Source organism: Rattus norvegicus, chromosome 6, assembly GCF_021556685.1.
Source record: "Rattus norvegicus strain SHRSP/BbbUtx chromosome 6, alternate assembly SHRSP_T2T, whole genome shotgun sequence".
NCBI lineage: Eukaryota > Metazoa > Chordata > Mammalia > Rodentia > Muridae > Rattus > Rattus norvegicus.
This window is the reverse complement of record NC_141539.1, coordinates 75,309,207-75,329,469: the sequence shown is the minus strand read 5'-3', so window position 1 is coordinate 75,329,469 and position 20,263 is coordinate 75,309,207. Positions and strand designations below refer to the sequence as shown.

Sequence of the window (20,263 nt, the reverse complement as noted above, 5' to 3'; positions counted from 1 at the left end):
ACAGCCTTCAGGCACAGCCTCCCAAGTGCAGGGAATCTGATTTCTTTTAATGTGGCCACCTTGAGATAAAGAAACAGGTTGCTTTGTCCTCTGCACACTGAGATGTAGTGGTGATTCAGTACGCAATCCTGTGTAAAGTGAGGGTGGGACATCCGGTAGGCACTTAGCCACGTGACCGGAAGCTGCTGGAGCACTTACAGCTGTCCTTTAAGTGGTAACATTGTTGCTTCTTTGGAATGGTTCTCAGTAGTGTTCAGCTGAGTCTGCCCATCTCCTGGGAAACAGTGTTTGTGACTGAGCAGTTTTGTTTTTTTTGTTTTGTTTTGTTTTGTTTTGTTTTGTTTTAATTGTGGACATTCGGGAGTCAAAAGACTTCTTATCACGGTGGTGCTAATGGAGTCAAGAGGTGTGCAGTCTTCTGAGTTGTACTCCGGCTAGTATACCTGCAGTGCATGAGAGTTCTCTGTTTCCCAGAGGTCCCACCCCCTCGATCAATCAATCAACCCTTAACTGTTGTTTGTAACAGCAAACACAAAATAGATTTTGTGTTTTAATTTGCCCTTTTCTGATTACCAATGTAATAATGAATTTGAGTGTGATCTTTTTGCATTTCTGAATCATTTGTATTTCTTATGCTGTGAAAGTCTGTGTGTTTCTTTGTTTTCTTGGCTGCAACGGTCCAATAGATCTTCATATTTTCAGTAGAATCTTCTGTTGCCTTTTATGTGTTAAAAACACCCATTCCTAGTTTTGGCTTATATTTCACTTTATTTTATTGTTTGAATAGGCATTCCTAATATCAATACATTCAAATTCATTAGTTTTTTCCCGTGGGGTCCTTCTTTGATTTCTTATTTACTCTCCATGTTGTAAAGATATTCTTCATTTTCTTTAAAACAGTTTTAAGGCTTTGGGTTTCATATTAAATCCATAAGTATGGTGTGGCTTAATAAGCAATTTCCCTTCGTTTAATATGGGCATCCTATTTTACCAGCTTCATTTATTATGAACCCTTTCAATGCCATCTGCAACATCTGATGTCCCTTATACCAGGAGGTATTCATGTATTCATGTTCTCTTATACGTCTGTCTTCTATTAAGTATGTGTGGCTAGTACCACATTTTTCTCTGTGATCCATTTTGTGTTGTGATAATTACTATATTAAAAAAAATAAGTCCTGGTATCTGCTATTGGGTCCCACAGCTTAGCTCTTCATCAATTTACTGGGTCACGATCTTTTTCGTTCTTCCTTTTTGTCCAGGGTTGAACTAGGTCCTTTCAAGACAAGTGCTGTGCCACGGAGTGAAGGCCCCAGACCTCTGAATATTCTTGATCCTTGGTGCCACATGTAAACGCTAGGATCAGGTTGTCAGGTTCAATAAGACCCACAGAACCCAAACGCTATCCCTATTCATGTTTTGTTTGGACCTGCACGCGTTATTACATCTTCACTGTCAACAGCCTCATGCCCTCATTTCCTTCCTGAATCAACTTAGAGTTCATGTGCTCATGTGTAATAACTTCCTTGCAAACACCGAACTCCCTTGTCCCTCTGGCTCTCCTGTATTCTGCTAACAAACACGCTAGCTCTGTGCCTGTCCCCAGTCAGCTAAAATTGCTGAAGAAGCTAGGTTTGCATATAGCTCAATGCTCAGTGCTTTCTCAGCACAAAAGTTTCCAGGGGTGGGGATGGGGGGTGATGGGGAGGGTGGTGTAGGTGGGGGGCAAAATTAGCCATACTGTGTGTTAACATGACAAGTTCACAACCACAAGTTGAAAATGGTCAAGACTGTTAGCCGTTCTGTTACACAGATGTTCTCCAAAGTTGCCACTACCCTATCTTTCCTCCAAGGTCTCCTCCCCTCCCATCTGTTCCTGATTTCCCAAAGCTCTTCTCTCAGGGGAGCACAGCAAGGGGCTGCCACTCCCCAATTATCCTGTCTCTGACTGCTGCACACAGTGTCTGTGCTCCTGTTGCCGCTCCCTGGTGAGTGGATTCACCATGGCTGTCCAAGACCAGCCCTTCCTCTTGTGTCTTGTTTCCTGTCGCCTCACATTTCCCCGAGATGCCTCCTTTCCATTTCCCGCTCCTCTATATCATCACCTCTCCACTCCCAACTTTCCCATCAGCACAAAAACAGCAGTCTTTTGCGAGTAACAACCCAACCTCCTTAGGCTCTCTTCCAAGTGTCAGCAGATGCAGGATGCTGCAGGGGTTATGACCACAAACTTAGATGCAGGCTCCTCAGGTTTGGCATTTCTGGACAGCCGCTCTTCCCTGGCCTTTGTTTGTTTGTTTGTCTGTCTGTTTATTCATTTTACATCCCTGTTGAAGTCTCCCTTCCTCTTCTCCTCCCAGTCCCATTCTTCCACCCCTTCCCCCATTCCTCCCTCCTCTTCTCCTCAGAGATGGGGGAGTTCTTCCCATTCCCCCCAGGGGTACCAACCTACCCCAGCACATCAAGTTGCATTAGGACAACATGCATACTCTCCTACTGAGGTCAAACAAGGCAGCCCAGCTAGGCAAAGGGGATCCAAAGGCAAGCCACAGAGTCTGAGTCAGAGACAGTCCCCTTAGCCCCTGCCCCCCTGCACCAATTGTTACAAGACCCACATGACGACAAAGATGCACATCTGCTACATAAGTGTAGGGGTTGTAGGACCTGACCACGAATACTTTTTAGTTGGTGGTTCAGTCTCTGTGAGCTCCAAGGGCCCCATTGTTGGCTTTGTAGGTCTTCTTGAGGAGACCTCTCTGTTGGGGGAGAAATCTCGGTTTCCAGACAAACCACACCAGGCCAACGTGGTTCCATGTGGAGAGGTTTAATGAAAGGACAAGACAAGGGAGAGTAGAGAAGAATAGAGAAGAAGAGGAGGCCATGAACACGTGGAGGGAAGTGGGGAGGGGAATGGGGAGAGAAGGGACAAAGGGGGAAGAGGGGAAGAGCAAGAGAGAGAGAGAGAGAGAGAGAGAGAGAGAGAGAGAGAGAACAAGAGCAAGAGAGTGAGGAGGGGGCAAGCAGCCCCTTTTATAGTGCCAGGCACACCTGAATGTTGCTAGGTAACTGTGGAGGTGGAGCTTAGACAGAATGCTAACACCCTCTGTCTCCCTCAATCCTTCCTACAACTCTTCCACAAGACTCTCTGGGCTCTGCTTAATGTGTGGCTGTGCATCTCTGCATCTGTTTCCATCGGCTGCTGGATGGAGCCTCTCTGACGACAGTTACGTTAGGTTCTTGCCTGCAAACATAGCACAGTGTCATTAATACTGTCAGGGGTTGGCTCCCCCGCATGGGATGGGTCTCATGTTGGGCTAGCCATTGTTTGGCCATTCCCTCGATCTCTGCTCTGTCTTTATCCCTGCATATCGTAGGCAGGACACATTTTGGGTCAAGGGTTCTGTGGGTGTGCTGGTGCTGGCCAGCCACTCTTACCGTCTTTGGACTATCTTTGCTGCCCTGCACAGTAGCCACTAGTCACATGCGGCCATTAACATTTAAGTTAATACTGAAACATTAACTGAAATTGGACATTTGTTTCTTCACTTGGAAAAGTTAGTATGGCCAGCTAAACTGGCCCTTCATCCAGATGACAGTTCTCCTGGACTCTAGTCACAGGGAATGCCTTGAATTATACCACACCCCCATCTTAACAACACAGCAAGTGTCACCCTGTGGTATATTTTGTGTTTGCCAATTTGGCTACTGTCTCCCCTCCCCCAAACTGCCCCCCACCCTAGTTTTTCAAGACAGGGTCTCTCTATGTAACTCTGACTATCCTAAAACAAGCACACACTCTGGGGGAACAGTCTCTGCCTTACTTACCATCGATCCCCAAGTTCTAGAACACTGTCTGAAGCTGCTAAGTTCAATGATGTTAGTTCAGTGAGGGCTGAGTGAACGTGAAAACGCTTTGGGCTAAGGCGAGAGATGTTTACCTAGATGTGTATGCGAATTTCTCATTTTTGATTGTTGTTAAGTATTACCTGTGACATATTGATAGACAATGTGAGATACATTGATCAGTAATATATCGGGATTGGTAGAGCTCAGAAAAAAGTCACTATTCTGGCACTGGGAGCCTGGGGTTTGTCTGGCTGTAACAGGAACTTGCTGTGAAGCTCAGGGTGGTTTTGAACTCACAATCCCCTTGCCTCAGTCTCCAGTGTGCTGGATCTTCAAGTTCTTCATATGCCATGTCAACTGTGGGATACTGCAAATTGAGACATGATTAGACTGTTTGAAGGTGTAAAATCTAGAGAACACACATGGAGAGCTATTTGACAGTAACAGACCACATGTGGGTTTATTTACTGACGTGGGCTGCCTTCCGTCTTTCAGAATGTTCCTTGCTCTACTGCTTAGGATAGCAGACAGATGGAGGCAACTTACATGTGTGTCAGCATTGGGATGAATACATGAGAGTTGAGTTGTACAACAGAGCATTGTGAAACAACGAGGAGACAAAACCTATGAGATTGATGTAGACTGGATCTTAAAAACCTAACGGCCAGTTAGAAAGAAATAGCAAATGAATAAACATTTTTATGTAAATGTGACATAAACATTTATATGGAAAACCACTTTTTCTTGGCTTTTTGAAACAGTAGTTTCATCTCATGTAGTTTATGTTGGCATTGAAATCTTGGTGTAGCTAAGGCTGGTCTTAAACTCCTGATTCTCCAACCTTAGTCACTTGAGCACTAGGATTATAGGTATATGATTTAAAAAAAATTCAAAGTAATATCGATGTTCTATTTATGAATAAAGTTTTAAGAAGAATGCCATCTAAATGAATACCTCTATGGAAGAGGACAGGAATGATATCATGGGTTAGATTTCAGTGGCATTTACAATGCTTTATCTACTTAAAGGAAGTTTGAGTTCCACAGGACACTATGCTAACATTTAAAAAGTTAAAATTTGTTGTTACTTTTTGGGGATTGCTGTATTTCAAACCTGCCTGATAATGACCAAAGGTAATTAATGTGTCTACAGCAAGCTGTGACATATCACATGCATCCCATAGTATTTCTTGAGAAATAATGTTTGTGCTATTGTGATGCTTAGGCTTCCAGCGAGATGGGATCAGGCAGGAGCCCTGGTCCCCAGGAACTGGCCCGCTTTCTTAGTCGATATAACGACGCTCCTTTATATTAAGTCTGGGAAGGAAACACAGAACAATCAATTACAACGAGGCATGGAATAAAGTCCTAGAGTGCAGAGCTCAGAGATCCTGGAGGAGAGGCAACTGGCAGAGGGGTAGCCTGCAGGGTGGAGTTAACAAACGGACAGAAGTGCATTTCTTACATGTTTGTGCATGCCTGTGGGGGTTGGGGAAGGGATGACAGTCATATGTGCCATAGCATGCCAGTGGAGGCCAAGGGTCATTTTGTGGAGTCCTCTCTCTCCTACCACCTTTATATGTGTTCTGGGGCTTGAACTCAGGTCATTAAGCTCTCACAGCAAGCATCCTTACTTAGTCTCTGTACCATCTTGCCAGTCCAGACTTGATGATTCTTAGTGTCATATCTACAAATATGTACACCAGCCATTTGGCGTGTAGGGAGCCTTTGACAGCTGTGGGCGTATCACACACACAGTGATAGGGTTGGCTGCATTGCTTTGGATGTGAGGCTGCTTGTGATGCAGTAAACTGGAATCGGAAGTCAGGAGCTCAGCTGGCCACAGTCCAGCAGTTGGAAGATGGGTTTTGAAGTGAGCTTCTGGTGGTAGAAATGGAGAAAGGGCAGAGTTAATATTTTCTGCAGGGTGGACATCGGAGCACAGAGAGAGCAGGCATCTGTCTGAAGATCTCGGAGCTATTAAGAACCAGGACTCAGAACCAAATCTGGTTTCTCAGACTTTGAAAGTATAGCTGAGTGCCCACTTCTTATTCCCATATACTGTGCACATCACAATCAGACCTGTATTCAAAATCAAGCTAACTACATCCCTGTGAAGCCCTGCCGCTGTCAATGGCTCCCTGTACCTGCTGCCTAAAGTTTCATCAGTCTTGAGAAGCAGATGAGAGGGCTTGAGGAGCGATTGGATGCAGACGATGAAAGAGGGAAAGGCTGTTCGAACAATGAGGTTTTGATTGCCAGGCAAGTGCTAGATGGAAACGAGGAATTTGCAAGGGTCAGCTGCTTTGGTGGAGGAGAAAATGAGTTCAGTGTGGAGGGTGGAGAGTTTGAGCTGATGGTGGGCCATTCTGGGACAGATGGCTACGAGACTGTTGGAGGGCCAGAGGTTTAAGCTTTCAGGCCTCGTGTGTTGAAAGTCATCAGCCCAGAGTCGGAATTACATTCTGAAGACAGAAGTTTCCAGAGAGAAATGAGTGGAAATACAGAGAAGAGCTGAGCATCAGGAAGAGGAGGCTCACACTTAGAGCTTTCCATGCAGGAAAGTGTAAGTGCCAAAGAAAGTAACAGGAGCGACCAGAGGAGGAAAACAAAGCTGGGAAGACTCATTTGGTTATTACTGTTTTCTGCCCCCTTTGCTTTGCTCCCTTTTGCTTGGCAAAGGGAGTCGTAAGGTGTGTGAGCTATTTCCACACTACCCTGACCAAAGAAACCTGACAGAAACAACTGGAGCGAGGGGAGATGGATTTGGTGTCACCATTTCACAGGGCTCAGCCATTAGTCTCTTCACCCTACACGCTTGGGTAGACTACGTGTGTAGAGGGAGCATATGGTAGATGACAGCTGTCCACCCCAGGAGCCAGAGGGAGGTTCCTTCAAAGGTTCACTATGGCAACCCACTTCTGCCAGCTAGACACCACCCCCTAAAGTTTCCACAGCATCTAGCACGGCAGCACTGGTTGGGGAACAAATGTTTAAACACATGGTCCCTTCATTTTTATTTCAAGGTAATATTCCACTACACTGCCCTCACAGCCACTTAAAGTTTAAACTGGTTGGTTGTAGTGGCCTATTATTTCCCCCGAAACTGAACTCTGATGAAGACGAGATCTAGAGCGCCTACTATGGTGGCACATGTAACCAAGCAGCATAGGGAAGTATAGGGGAGATCATTGTGACCCCTGAGCAAGGACGCCACACTGAAGTGTGGCATGATTCTGAAGTGTTCCATTAGCTTTGGTCCATACTTAGCTGCATAACACATGTTAAAGGGAGCACAACCCTTCCTCAAACCGCCAAACTTGAGGAGGCGGCACCACAGATATCAAGAGAGCCTCCGTAGCAGTGTCCAGACAAACTCCGTGTTATCCCTTTGTCATCTTGGTGATTGCCTCCGTTGCCCTCCTGATGTAGGTTGTAGCTGGGTTTCTGGCTTGAAATTTCCGGAAACTGCTTTTCTAGGACAAAGGATGTTTCTCTGGAACAGATACAATGATGCTCTTTGTTTTCTGAGCACCCACCAGAGTTCTAGGTATGGCTCCTCCCTGCTGGCTGGACTGGCTGCTCCAGCTGGTGATAGTGTGCACAGTGGTAGGTGCTCAGAATGGTGTACTTAGCAAAGGTAGAGATAGTGGTGTCTAATAAGACTAGAACCATCTAATAAGACGAGAACCATCACCCTTCCAAGACAGGGCAGAGCACACATGTACCCTGATATGCATGGAGGTAAGAGGACAACCTCTATGAGTGTATTCTTCCTTTCTGTTGGGGGTCTGGAGACCAAGTCATGGCTGTGAGGCTCCTGTGACAAGTGCTGTCATTTTGTAACCTTTTGCTGACCCCCAACGTACTGTGCTTTATATTTCCCTGACTGTTGAAGACAGTGAATTTTTTCCGTGTAATTATTGGCCATTTTTATGTCTTCTTATCTATAAAAGGAATCTGAGCCAGCCTATAACAGAGTGCACACACTTATGGTTTGTTCTAGCACTATTTGCCATCACAAAATTCATCACAAAAAAAGCCAGCCTAGGTGCCTGCCCATCAGCAGAGTAATGGAGAAAGGAAATAGAGCATATATACGTAGTGGAGTATTATGAAGTCATGAAGAAGGACAGATCATTCCTAGGAAAATGAATGGAACCAGACAAACACCATATTCAGTAAGAACGCTGTGTTCTTACTTCCCACCTTCATGCCTTCTCTCACATGTAGAACCTAACAGAATGACAGCATGAAAGTTTAGAAATCATAGTCAGGGATGGGAAGGAGATAGGGTGGGGTGGGTGGAAAGAAGGGGGTTATTCAGTTGTCTCATTGTCACATATCAAAGTCATCTCTGGCTGACACTGTCATATCCATCGCTTTTCACAGAGCCTCGCGCTGTATTTGTCTTTCTGTTCTGTGACAAGATGCCCAATAAAAGCAGCTTTGGCAAAGAGGGGCTCCATTTGTCATGGAGGAGGCGACTGGTACGGGGGCAGCCGACCCCACCATGTCCATGGGTAAAGGCTGATCTCAGGTCCTCTTCTCCTTCTTGTTTAGCCCCCACCTTCCCAGTGTGGAACTTGGATACCACACTCAGGATGGAACCTCTCCCTCAGACACCCCGGAGGTTTGCTTCTTAGGAGAATTGACAGAGAAGATTAACCGCCTCGTGTTCTGAGAATAATGTCACCTTGTGCAGGCTCACCTATCCTCAGAGCCTGTTGGGGTTCTGGGCTCTCGGTACCTCCACATTCCCTTTGGTGCTGAATTCCTTTTGGTGCCACTAAAATAATCAACATGAAGCAGAAACCCAAACGAGGAGACTTGTGTGTTACTGGCATCATATTGAATTACTGCTCAATAATATTGAGGCTCTTTTGTTAATCCTTTTCTACGTGTGTGTGTGTGTGTGTGTGTGTGTGTGTGTGTGTGTGTGTGTGTGTGTGTGTGTGCTGTGAAGAACATTTGGAGTCGGAGGACAGCTTGCAGGTGTTAGTTCTTCTTTTCTCCCTGGAGATCAGACCAGACCAGGCAGTCAGGTTTGGCAGCAAGCGCCTTTTCCCACTGAGCCATTTCATTGGCCCCAGAATTCTAACTTTAAAAGTTGAGTAGTTCTCTGCTATATGGGTTTCTCTGCTTCTCTGCTTCTCCATAGGGTCTTGCACGTCTTTGGTTAATTTATTCTGGACTATCCTTATTGGTACCAACATACGTCTATCTCTATTGACAGTCTGTCCTCGAATCCTGTAATGAATTACATCAATCGGTTTTCTAAAACAAACCGATTAGGTTCCTAACTCCATCAATGAGCTTGGATCTTGCTGTTTCAGAGCCAGATAGCGAGCAAACCCCCGGGATCTTGCCTGCCTCCACTTCCCCAGCATTAGGGCCATGGGTGGTGCTGTTTACACGGGTACAGTCATCTAAACGGAGGTCTGCACGCTCGTGTGCCAAGCACTTTACCTATTGAAAGATAGGCCAGTCCCTTCTTCTACTCTTTCCCAGTCCCTGTTTTTGGTTACTTCTAGAAATTCATTAGGCCTTTATTTTCTAACCAGTCAGTACAGCATTATTCATAATAAATTTTAATTTTTCTTTTATCTGCATTTATTTTATACCAACCTTATTCTTTTTAAATAAACACAGCTTTAATGGGAACATTTAATCCATTTTACAGTTCCTCCTTTTATTAAGTCTGCCTATGTGTGTGCGTCATGCTGTTACACATGTGTGGAGGTCAGGGGACATTTTGCAGGAAACAGTTCTCTCCTGGGGTTAAAATTCAGGTTGTCAGGCTTGGTCTCCAGTGTCTATCCGCTGAGTCGTCTCACGGGCTCCCAAATTTAAGTTTTTGTTTCTTCTGGGATAGTTTTCTTCCATGAAGCCTCTTCTTGTGGCTCTGAACAATTTGTTTCTCTTCAGAGAGGATTGGACCCTTGTGCCAAGGGGAGCTAAGGAACAGGTTAATCTGACTTTGAGCTCGGAACGTGTCCTGCATGCTTGCTTGCCTGAGTCTGTTCCTTTACTTAAACAGGACACATCACTTACCATGTATCTAGCAATAATTTAACACTCTTTTGGGGGAGCAGTCGTCAACCCTGTGTGCTGTCCCACTGTTTGGCCTGGGCATTCTTGCTGACTCCATCACAGACTGGTACAAACTGCTTATGTAAAGCCTACAGGACGATTTGCAAATGTGTACACCCTTGATGGCATGGGCAGCTCCATGGGTCTCTTGACTTGTTGACTTCTTTCTCTGGGGTCTTCTGTGTTGAGGGGGTAACAATCCATTCTCACACGTTACTTCAGGTCTCTCAGAAAGAGGAAGGAAGCACAAGTCTTCCTCCTTCCCACATGGGGCATCGTTCTTCTCTTTATATTACAGATGCGTGTTGTGTGTCGTTTCTTCCTTGTGGATTAATCTCACTAGATGTTGATTGGCTTTATTATTATTTGGTTTGAAACATGCACAGGCATACATTTCCTACCTTCCTTCATGCACTTCTTTTCCAGGAGCTGATTCATGAGCAGGAGTAACAAATGAGGAACTGGGCTCTGCCTCGAGAACTCCGTTCCTCTGTGTGACCAGGACTGCATGCTGACAGGCTCCCAAGGAGAAACCGACCAAGGCCACAGAGGGCATCCAAGATTTTTCAACACAAACAACCAAATCTTCTCAGATCAAAAGGTTTGGTTTTCTTTTAAAAAAAAATGTTGTAGAAGATATTGCCCTAGAATTATCCCAACTTGATTTGGGATTACGCATCTTTCACAACTCTCACCTTTTATGACAAACAATAACAACAACAAATCAACAAGAAGAAGGCCAATAGAAAGCCAGTGCAAAGACTCCAACAGCTGCCCTCGACATTTGTTACCCCTGGAGCAGGGTCAGCAGCCTCTCCAGTGGAAGCTGTAGGGTGCTGTGCCTGGGGACTGCCTACCTGTGTTCTTGGACACCACACAAGCTGTAATCCATCCTCCACCAGCATCTTTCTGTATTTGCCAGTGGTTTTACTACAGACATGATACATGGTCCATAGTACTCAGAACTGAATCTCGGTCCCTGAGATGTTGCTAAGGGGTGTGATAAGTGCCTGGAAGGACCCATAAGTCACCAATACTAACATCTTACAGCTAGAGCTTGGCCGACTCTGGATGGCTACATGCAGTGTTGGAGAAGAGCCCTGTTATTACAGAAGATGCTTGCCACATTCGAGGCGGGGTCTCGCACCTGCAGAAAAATAGCTCACATCTGTCCTTGCTGTGGAGTAAACTGGTGATATTTCATATCTTCACCACCTCCCTGTAAGAAAGAATCTTGCAATTCCAGCTGTTTTGTTCAAAAGATCAAACACCTCACTTTGTACCGTGGACTCTGAAAAAGCCTCTAAGACTTGGACGGAAACTGTCAGGCACCCGTTTTAGTTCCTGTAGACAGCTAGAGACTTTTCTGTAAGAATCCAAATGCTTTAAAAATAAATGAGACGATAGCGTCATCTAAGTTCCCAGCCATCCTCTCATGGGTGCTAGAGCCCCTTACCTGCTATGACGCATTCTTCTCTGGGCTGTGCAGTTGGCTCAGGTGAGAGCTACAGGGCCAGAGCAGCGCTGATGCTGCGTGCATCGTCAGCAACTCCAGGCTCTTCTGCCTCCAGGGCCAACTCATGATGAACGTGGCAGGCTCAAACCTGAGAAATGAAACACTTGAAAGAATCCTAGAGTTGGTTAGGGAGAGAAGACAGTTCTTCTGTAATTGTTGGTTCGAGGGGGAATTTTCAGAGCTTCGAGAGGTAGACAAGTGACCTATGACAACAGACAAGCAAGCAGCCCCTGTCTAGGTTCCTTCTATAAAGTAATGGGGTAGGCACTGTCTTCTACTTGCACTAGACGGTCTAATGCATTATTCCTCATTCTACAGCCACAGGCTTTGACATGGCAGTGTGATGACACACACTGGCAGTGTCTCTGGACAGCCTGTGGAGAGTTTCATGCAAAAAAAAAACATGACCTGCTCCTGCATCAGCCATCTCAGTGCCTCTGGCTCTGATCCACAGGTTCCTTTGGCCAACCTCAGCTTTGCTCACAGTGGGGAAGTCACCAGTACCCATAACCAAGAGTTCCCCAGACTGCACTGCAGACCTCCGCCATATAAACAGCTTCACAGCACCATAGGCGACCTCCAGGGATTTGACATGAGACAGGTCACTGTGAGGTCTGGCCTGTTGTTATGTACTGTGATCCCTGGTTGCCTCGGGGATGAGAGATTCCTCACATACACCAGGTGATGTTATGTAAACCTGCTCCTTAAATTAAAACTTTTGTTTGAATAAAGATGCTGATAACCTATAGTTGGGCAGAAGAGAGGTAGGTAGGGTTTCAGGTCCTGGACTTGGGGTCTGAGGAGGACCAAGAGGGAGAGAGGAGAAGACGCCATGGGTCATGAAAACATGACCATGAGGGCTGGCCAACTGGAGTTAAGGGTTGCCCGGATGGAACACGGCAGGTTATAACTCAGGGTTATTGATGGGGAAGTAGATTCTAATAGCTTAGAGGGCAGAGATCTGCTCAGGTCTGCTGCTTTAAAGGCTTCTCATAAATATAAAGGTTTTGTGTCATTTATCTGGGAACTGAATGATCAAAGGCAGGGTAGGGACCCCCCAATTGAGATTAATTTACAACAGGTGACTCTGCTTAATAAACAGAAATATTTGAGCTGACAATGCTTTCCAAAGCAAATATCTAAGCCCTCCGGTGACTGAAGAATTGGTTTGGTTAGGAATTTCAGGTGGTACACTGAGAAGGTGAGTAGATCCTTAGCGTACAGAGTGCAAAGAGACCAATGACCAGAGTATTAGAGATACCCGTGTTCTTTGGATTTGGTATCTGAGAAGCAGCCAGGTCTTCAGTACAAGAGGTAACAGTGGGAACACTCAAAATGACAAGGCCAGGGAGCGAGCATGCATGCAGGATGACTGGGTTGGCAGGATGCACCATGGAGGTGCCCACCTTAATGACATTGTGATGGCCGAGGCATTTCATGAAGGCAGATATAGAGTCAAGCCTTTGATCCTCTTCAGGCTTATCTGGTGGACTTGGGAAATGCTTGCCCTCATTAGCAGGTCAGCCTGTCTTGCCAAACCATCATCCCAAGGAGTGGGTCAGATGTTTTCTGAGGGAGGTTCTATGTTCCTAAAGACACAGTGTTCTGTCAAGTCATCCGAAACATCATTTCTCCAGATTAACAAACAGGGACAAAGGGGACATGTTGACTAAAAGGTAGAATATAAGATGTGCCCCCCACCTTCGGTGGCACACTTGGGAAGTTGAGGCATACCACCACTCCAGACTGAAGTTGGTGGCATCTTTCTGAGCATGTGGAAAGACAAGGTGCTGGGTGCAAGAAGTGGACCATACTGACCCTACCCTCAGGGCATGAAGAAGAGCGTAGGCAGAGAGCAGCAGCATGGAACCATCGAGAATTGGACACTAGTGCGTAGACAATCATGAGCAACAAGCAGCTTCACTGAACTCTGTGTACGTGTGCGTGCACATTGAACGTTGAACTCATGCTGGGTCCTGTGTTACTGGGTCCTGAAAACCTGACGGAGGTGATGAGAGAGTGGCTACAGGACAGATACATACAGACAGACGTAAGATCTGGGATCATGTGCACTGTGTACTTTGAGGGAGACACAGCAGCAACAACAGCAACCCAGAAACTCGGAGAGCTTGTTTTATTTATCTGAGCAAGGAGGCAGGTTTACTGTACAGATGAACAAGGAGATAGGCTTAGCTGGTCTCAGGAGGAGGTCTCTGTAGGGGAGCAGTCTCAGGCTGAAGTTATCTAAGAGGAGAAAGCTACGGCCAATAGTTTCTGCATATACCGTCACATTCACACTCTGACCAGAGGAAGGCTTTGCCTGAGCCTGACTCAGGGAAAGTCTTTGCCGTTCCCATGGGTCTGAGGCTTTGGGGTCTTGGACAAGGATGTGTCCATGTCAACAGTACATTTCCCACAAACTCAGGGACTACTTCAATGCTAAATAAATGCCGTCACTGAGCCACATCCCAAGGCTTCTCTGGATTTTCCTCTTTTATTTTTTTTAAAAAATATTATTATTATTATTAACATTATTACTATTATTATCTTAATTTTAAGACAGGTTTTCTCTGCGTAGCTCTGGTTGATCTGGAACCCACACTGTAAACCAGACTGGCCTCAGACTCAAAGACCCGCCTGCCTCTGCCTCCTAAGTACTGGGATTAAAGGTGCGAGCCACCACCTCCTGGCCTGGATTTTTCTTTTTAAATTAACAGTATTTATTGTACATGAAATGGCTACCATTATGACATTTCCATACATATGTTAAGCATCTTCTTCATATTCACCCCAGTTACCCTGTCTTGTCTCCTCTACCTCACTGATCTTTCCTCTTCTGAACCAGTCTGGTTTTCACACTCATGTTTTTGTTGTTGTTGCTTAGTGACCTCCCAATGAGTCTCATTAGACTTGTTTACAGGAGCATGGGTGAGGGTTATTTGAAGGAGCACAGGTACTAACCAGTGGCTAGCCCACTGATGTTGACACACGCCCGCCTCCAGCAAGCACTCATTGTCCATAGATACCCAGGAAGAGGTAGAGCTTTGTGAAACTCCCCACTTCACAAAGGAGTGTTGATTGGCCCAATCTTAGTCAGGTCTTGTTCAGGAAATCACAGCTGCTGTGAGTTCCTGAGAGCAATGGTCATAGCTTCAGCTGTCAACTGAACACAACCCAGAGTCACATGGGGAGAGGGAAACTCCACTAAGGAACTGCCTAGATCAGGGGTATTTTCTTAATTGCTAACTGATGTAGAATGGCACTGTGGGAAGTGCTACCACTAATCAGGCAGGTGTGGGCTATATAAAAAAAGCTGAGCAAGTCAGGAGAAGCAAGCCAGTAAGCATCGTTCCTCTATGGTCTCTGCTTGAGTTGCTGACTCCAGATTCTGTCTTGAGTTCCTGCTTTGACTCCCCTTGAATTGAGGGCCTTGATGACCTGTAAGTCAAACACCCCCTCCCCCACACTGATTTGGCCAGTGTTTTGTCACAGTAATGATAGTAGACTAGGACATGCCTGAAAGAGAGTTCTACAGCACTCTACCTCTTCCTTTAGCTCTTCAGTTCTTACTACATTCATTTGCTGTGTGTGTGTACACATGTCTGTGTGCCACGGTGCGTATGTGGAGGTCAGGATGCACCTTGCAAGAATCAGCTATTGGTGCCTTCTTCTGATTTATTTTTGTTGGTCTTGTTGGAATGTTCCAATGTTCTCCCCTTGTCTTAAAGCACAGATACTGTCCTCTCCCTGATCTGTCCCATCGGCGAGGCTCTCCACAGTGCTTTCTTGGAGTATGTTTCCAGCGTCTCAGTTTGGCTTTTCCTCAGCATTTCCCTGTATCGAGTTCCTCTCTTATCTCTCATACTGACTTCCTTTTTTTCATTGATCTCTCTTTCTCTCTGTGATGTGTTCTTTTTTATTTCTTTGAACATCTTTGTAAGCATTCTTTGAGGTATTTGGGATTTTGTCTAGTCTTACTGAAGGCCATTACTGTGAGATTAGTAATTTTTGAAGGAGCTATGTCAGCTTAGCTTCTCATGCTTCTTCGCTAGGTTGAAATTTATGGATCTGGTGTTATTCGGTTGTTTGAATTTCTAAAGACCAGTTTTAGTGTTTATGATGTGTGTTTTATTGTGTGTGCGTTTCCCAAATGTAAGTATGTGTATCACACACATGCCTGGTTCCCTCATAGGTCAGAAGAGGGCTGTGGAGCCCATGAAACTGTAGTTATGGATGGTTTTAACCACCGTTTGGGTGCTGGGAACTGAGCTTAGTCTCTCTGGTAGCACAAGATTTCCTAACCACTGACCTACCCTTCCTACGTCTCAACTGTACTCTTTCAGTTGAAGGATTTGCAATGTTCAGGTAGGGTGGGATGCTGTGGAGTTGAGTGTACAGTTCAGAGGTTCTGTCTTCAGTGCAGAAGATCAGGGTGTCTATTGTTGCCTTTGTGTTACTCCCAGAATGGAATAGTGCCCGTTAGAGCAACACCGCTGCTAAATATGCCACTCTGCAACTGTCACACTTCCCACCAACAACAGCGTCACCTTTGACTCTGGTAACCATAGGAGGACAAAGGTTGTATATTCTTGGACCTTAGTCCCTAAAATTAGGCATGGGCAGGAAACAGGTGGGATCACTATTAGATAAACTTTGAGAAAAGGTAAAGAAAGTAACTAGAAAGCTGACATACTATTAGTGTGCATAGATTTTAGGGAGTGCTAAGGCTATGGAAGGTTGTCATTATCAAATATAAAGAGGAGGAACAAGAAAGGTGGGAAAAGGGAAACAGATAGGAAGAAGAGGGAAAGTATATGGCCCTGGCATTAAAAACTTTGTAGGAGATGCCTAATCCTACCCTGTGTGAAGAAAGATATAGAGTAATCCTAAAACCTAATTGAGCAATAGTCAAACAAAGAAAAACCATTGTGAAATAGATATATAAGAGCAGAAACAATAATTGGAAACAGACTTCCTCTACGAGTTGAGCTGCAGCCTTTGTGTCGAGCTGGTTTGCAGGATGAGCTCAGGTGATGAAGAGCTGCAGGCAGTGGAGGAGGTAACCGCCTCCCTGGGATGGAGCTTGGAGCAGCTGGATCCCAGGATGAGTGGGTAGGTGGTGGAGGATGAAGTTGTGGTTTGCCCTATGATTCTAGACAACGAATGCCTAAATCATCTTTAGCAGAGCACGTGGAATTTTATAGTAAGTGGGTCACATACAACAAGAAAAGAGTGAAATGGACAAGAATGTGAAGACTTATTTGATTAGATAAGGATTAACAATCCCAGATAAGTAAATAAGCTAGAACACCATTCAGCAAACACGGTGATAATCGTAAATCAAATAATTGGGTTATGTATTTCTTGTGCCCGTTGAAGGTCTGCTGATGAAACATGGTCTGTTTGTGACCTCACTCTGTGTTCTCACTCTGTGTCCTCACTCTGTGTCCTCACTCATCATACTCTTGATGATTTTGTCATTGGGGAGACAAAGTGGTCTGGTTCTCAAGTCATTGAAAATGACATTGATCTTTATAGACTTGATTGCTTAAGTCAGTCAAAGCAATATCTGAAAAAGTCCAAAATCTTACCTGGAGATCCTGGCAGAAGTGAGAGATTATAAAAGAAGACACCAGTCATACAGACCTAAGAGTGTTCACATAGGCAAGAAGTCACACCCTGAGAGAATTCGGGATGTGATGAAAGCACACAGGGAAGAACTCGGAAGCCCGGGGCAAGAAGGAGCAGGAGAAGGCAGAGGACAGTACTGAAGAGAGTCAAGAAAGGGAAGCAGCCTCAGTAGATCCATGACAGTCCCATGGAAGGCGTAGATGCTGAAAACCCACGACATTGACATGGAATGATTTGGAGTAGGCGCTCATGTCAATGAAAAAGATTTAAGGATAAAAACTCAGTCACGATGAAGGAAAGAGAAGAATCAGGAAGGACATCATGTGCATAAAAGAAGAAAGCAAAAAATATAAATGAGGCCTTTATGGATGTGTTCATTGTGAATGCTATGGCAATGTAATAATATACTGATATTATAATCCGGGAAAAGGAGAATGTGGTTATTATGATCACAAATGTTCATTGTTTTTAATAAATACTTATACCCCAAACCATGAGTCGCAATTATACTCCACAATTTGTTTTCCTTGTATTTTTATAGCTGCTTCTTATTACTAAACAAAAAACTTTAAAACAAAATTTAAAAATTAGTAACAAATTAGCTGTAAAAGAAATAAGGGTAAAGTTGGGATGAACACCTTCATCAATGTAGTTGGGTACAAAATTAACTCACAGAACTTAGTAGCTCTCTTATATACCAATGACTGCTCTTCCAGAGGACCTGGGTTCAATTCCCGGCACCGATATGGCAGCTCACAACTGTCTATAGCTCAAAGATCTGACATCCTCACAGATGTGCATGCGGGCAAAACACCAATGCATGTAATAGAAAATAAAAATAAATTATTTTAAAAAATGGGACCTCATGAAACTGAAGAGCATCTGTAGGGCAAAGAACATTGTCATCCACACAAAGTGGCAATCTTAATCAACAAAGCATCACAACTGCTAGCCTCCTAATCTCCATCTCACGATGCCACTGGCTACTCTCTGGGCCCTGCAGCGATCTCGCCATCCTTCTAATCCCCAAGGCTGCCACACCAGTTCCATATAGAGACGGGCTATCTCGGGCTCTCTTATTGCAGCCTCTGCTCACATTCCCAGTGTCGGTCTCCTGTGGTTGTAGTCATAACTCCAAGTAACCTGTTAACTTCAAAACTCAATAAGCTTGTAAATTATCAATCAGATTTATATCAGTAAATTAAAACTTCACAGAACCTCTGCACAATAAACTCACAACCAGTTGATAATGATATAAACTGCCCACCTAGATAAGACAAATTGTCCTATAAAAATCCATCCCTTATGAAATATTCACAACTACCTGTGGCCCTTTAAGACCGTGAGGATCTGGGTCGTCCTTCTCCTCATTTCTTCCCCTTCTCCAATCTTCATTTCTCTCCCCTTTCTCCTCCCTCTCTCCAAAACTCTGTGCCTGCCTTGCTTTTTCACTGCCCAATGGTAGGCTTTGCCTTATCTTGTGCCCGCCCTCACCTGCATATAGACATCAACTACATGCTTGAGAAACAGTTAAAGAAATGTCCAAAACCCTTAGCTCTCAGGGAAATGAAATTCAAAACTGCTTTCAAATTCCTTCTCACACCCCTCAGAATAGCCAAGATCAACAACAACTCATGCCGGCGAAGCTGTAGAGTAAGGGGAACGCGCCTCCGTTACCGGGAGTGCAAACTTGTACAGGCCCCATGGAAATGAGTGTGGCGGTTCCTCCGAAGGTTGATCTACCTCAAGATCCAGCTGTACCACTCTGGGACATAGACCCAAAGCACCTAAAATGTCCTACCACAAGGACGCTTGTTCCGTCACGTTCATTGTGGCTTTATTTGTGATAGCCAGAAACTGAAAACACCCTAGATGTCCCTTGACAGGAGTGGATAAAGAAAATGTGGCACTTTTACACAGTGGAGTTAATAAATATTAACTTTCAAAAAATAACATCATTAAATTTGCAGGGAATCAGATAGAAGTAGGAAAAAAAATCCTCCAGAGTGAGGTGACCCAGATCCAGAAATATAAATACGGTCTGTGTTCAACTGTAAGTGGATATTAGCCATTAAGTGAATACCAACCAAGCTACAATCCACAGATCCAGACAGGTGAGTTATAGAAGGGATGGGGTGGGGGCACATGATCTCTCTGGGAGGGGAAATAGAACAGATTTTAATGGGTGGGCTGGGGGATGGGAAGATCAGGTTGTAAGGGGGGATGGAACAGGTTTGGGGGAGGCAAGGCAGAGAGAGAGACAACTAGAATTGAGGAGCATTTGAGGGGTGGTTGGAAATCTAATGCAGTGGAAACATCCAAAAACATATAAAAACGATCCCAATGATGTCTTCAAAATAATAAGGGAGAGAGAGAGCCAATTGGCTATGGTAACGATTTAAATTATCTAATATTTCTACCAATATAGACATTGGAAGTGTAAACTAAGGTAAAAACCTGCTAGCTCAGTGAGGTGACTTTATTCTCTTAACTACATACAAAATATACATTTACAAGCCTGATCCTACTGCTGATCTGCTAGCTCTTTAGAAATCTCTGTCTGCATTATCCTCCTGAGCTAGTCGACCTTTCTCTTGAGCTCCTCTAAATCCAAGAGGCCACCTTAGCTCTCTTTCCTATACTGTTTTACGTATGTCCTGCCCACTGTTTCTCTGTTGTTCCTGAAAATCCCTATTGCTAATTAAGAAAATACCCCCACAAGCTTGCCTACATCCTGACCTTATGCAGGCATTTTTCAAATAGAGGTGCTCTCCTCTCAGATGATTTTAGCTTGTGTCTAGTTGATAAAACCAGTCTGCACACTCACATTCTCCTACCTCCTCCTCTCAGAGGGCTCATCTGGCTTAAATGCTCATGTATCTATCCCATCTCTTTCAGGAAAAGAGATAATTATGTATTATTTTTTTTCCTCTCACAGTTTCCTTGACGAGGCTTCTAATTAGCCATCTGATCCAGAATCTGATACTCTCGGCTTTCCCAATCAAACTCTCTAGTGTGTATTTGCTCTTTTTCATTGATTTCTGCCCTCAACTTTATTATTTCCTTTGTTCTTAATTGGCTGCTGTGAATGATATAGTGGATATTTATTCCATTAGAATTTATTTCATTATGATAGCAACTATTCATGTAACATTTTAAGTCTCCCTTAAATCTTAAT

The 20,263-nt window shown here is 44.6% G+C and overlaps 1 long non-coding RNA gene and 1 pseudogene across 1 annotated transcript in view; both read left to right on the top strand.

The window, feature by feature from the left end:
* Positions 1 to 12,198, top strand: part of LOC148005233 (uncharacterized) — a 44,187-nt gene extending 31,989 nt beyond the window's left edge. The window contains exon 4 of the long non-coding RNA XR_015623017.1: positions 10,365 to 12,198. This is a non-coding gene — a long non-coding RNA (uncharacterized LOC148005233). The remainder of the gene's footprint in view (positions 1 to 10,364) is intronic.
* A 4,276-nt stretch (positions 12,199 to 16,474) lies between these two features.
* Positions 16,475 to 17,576, top strand: Snrnp48-ps2 (small nuclear ribonucleoprotein U11/U12 subunit 48, pseudogene 2; annotated as a pseudogene).
* The last annotated feature ends 2,687 nt before the right edge of the window (positions 17,577 to 20,263 follow it).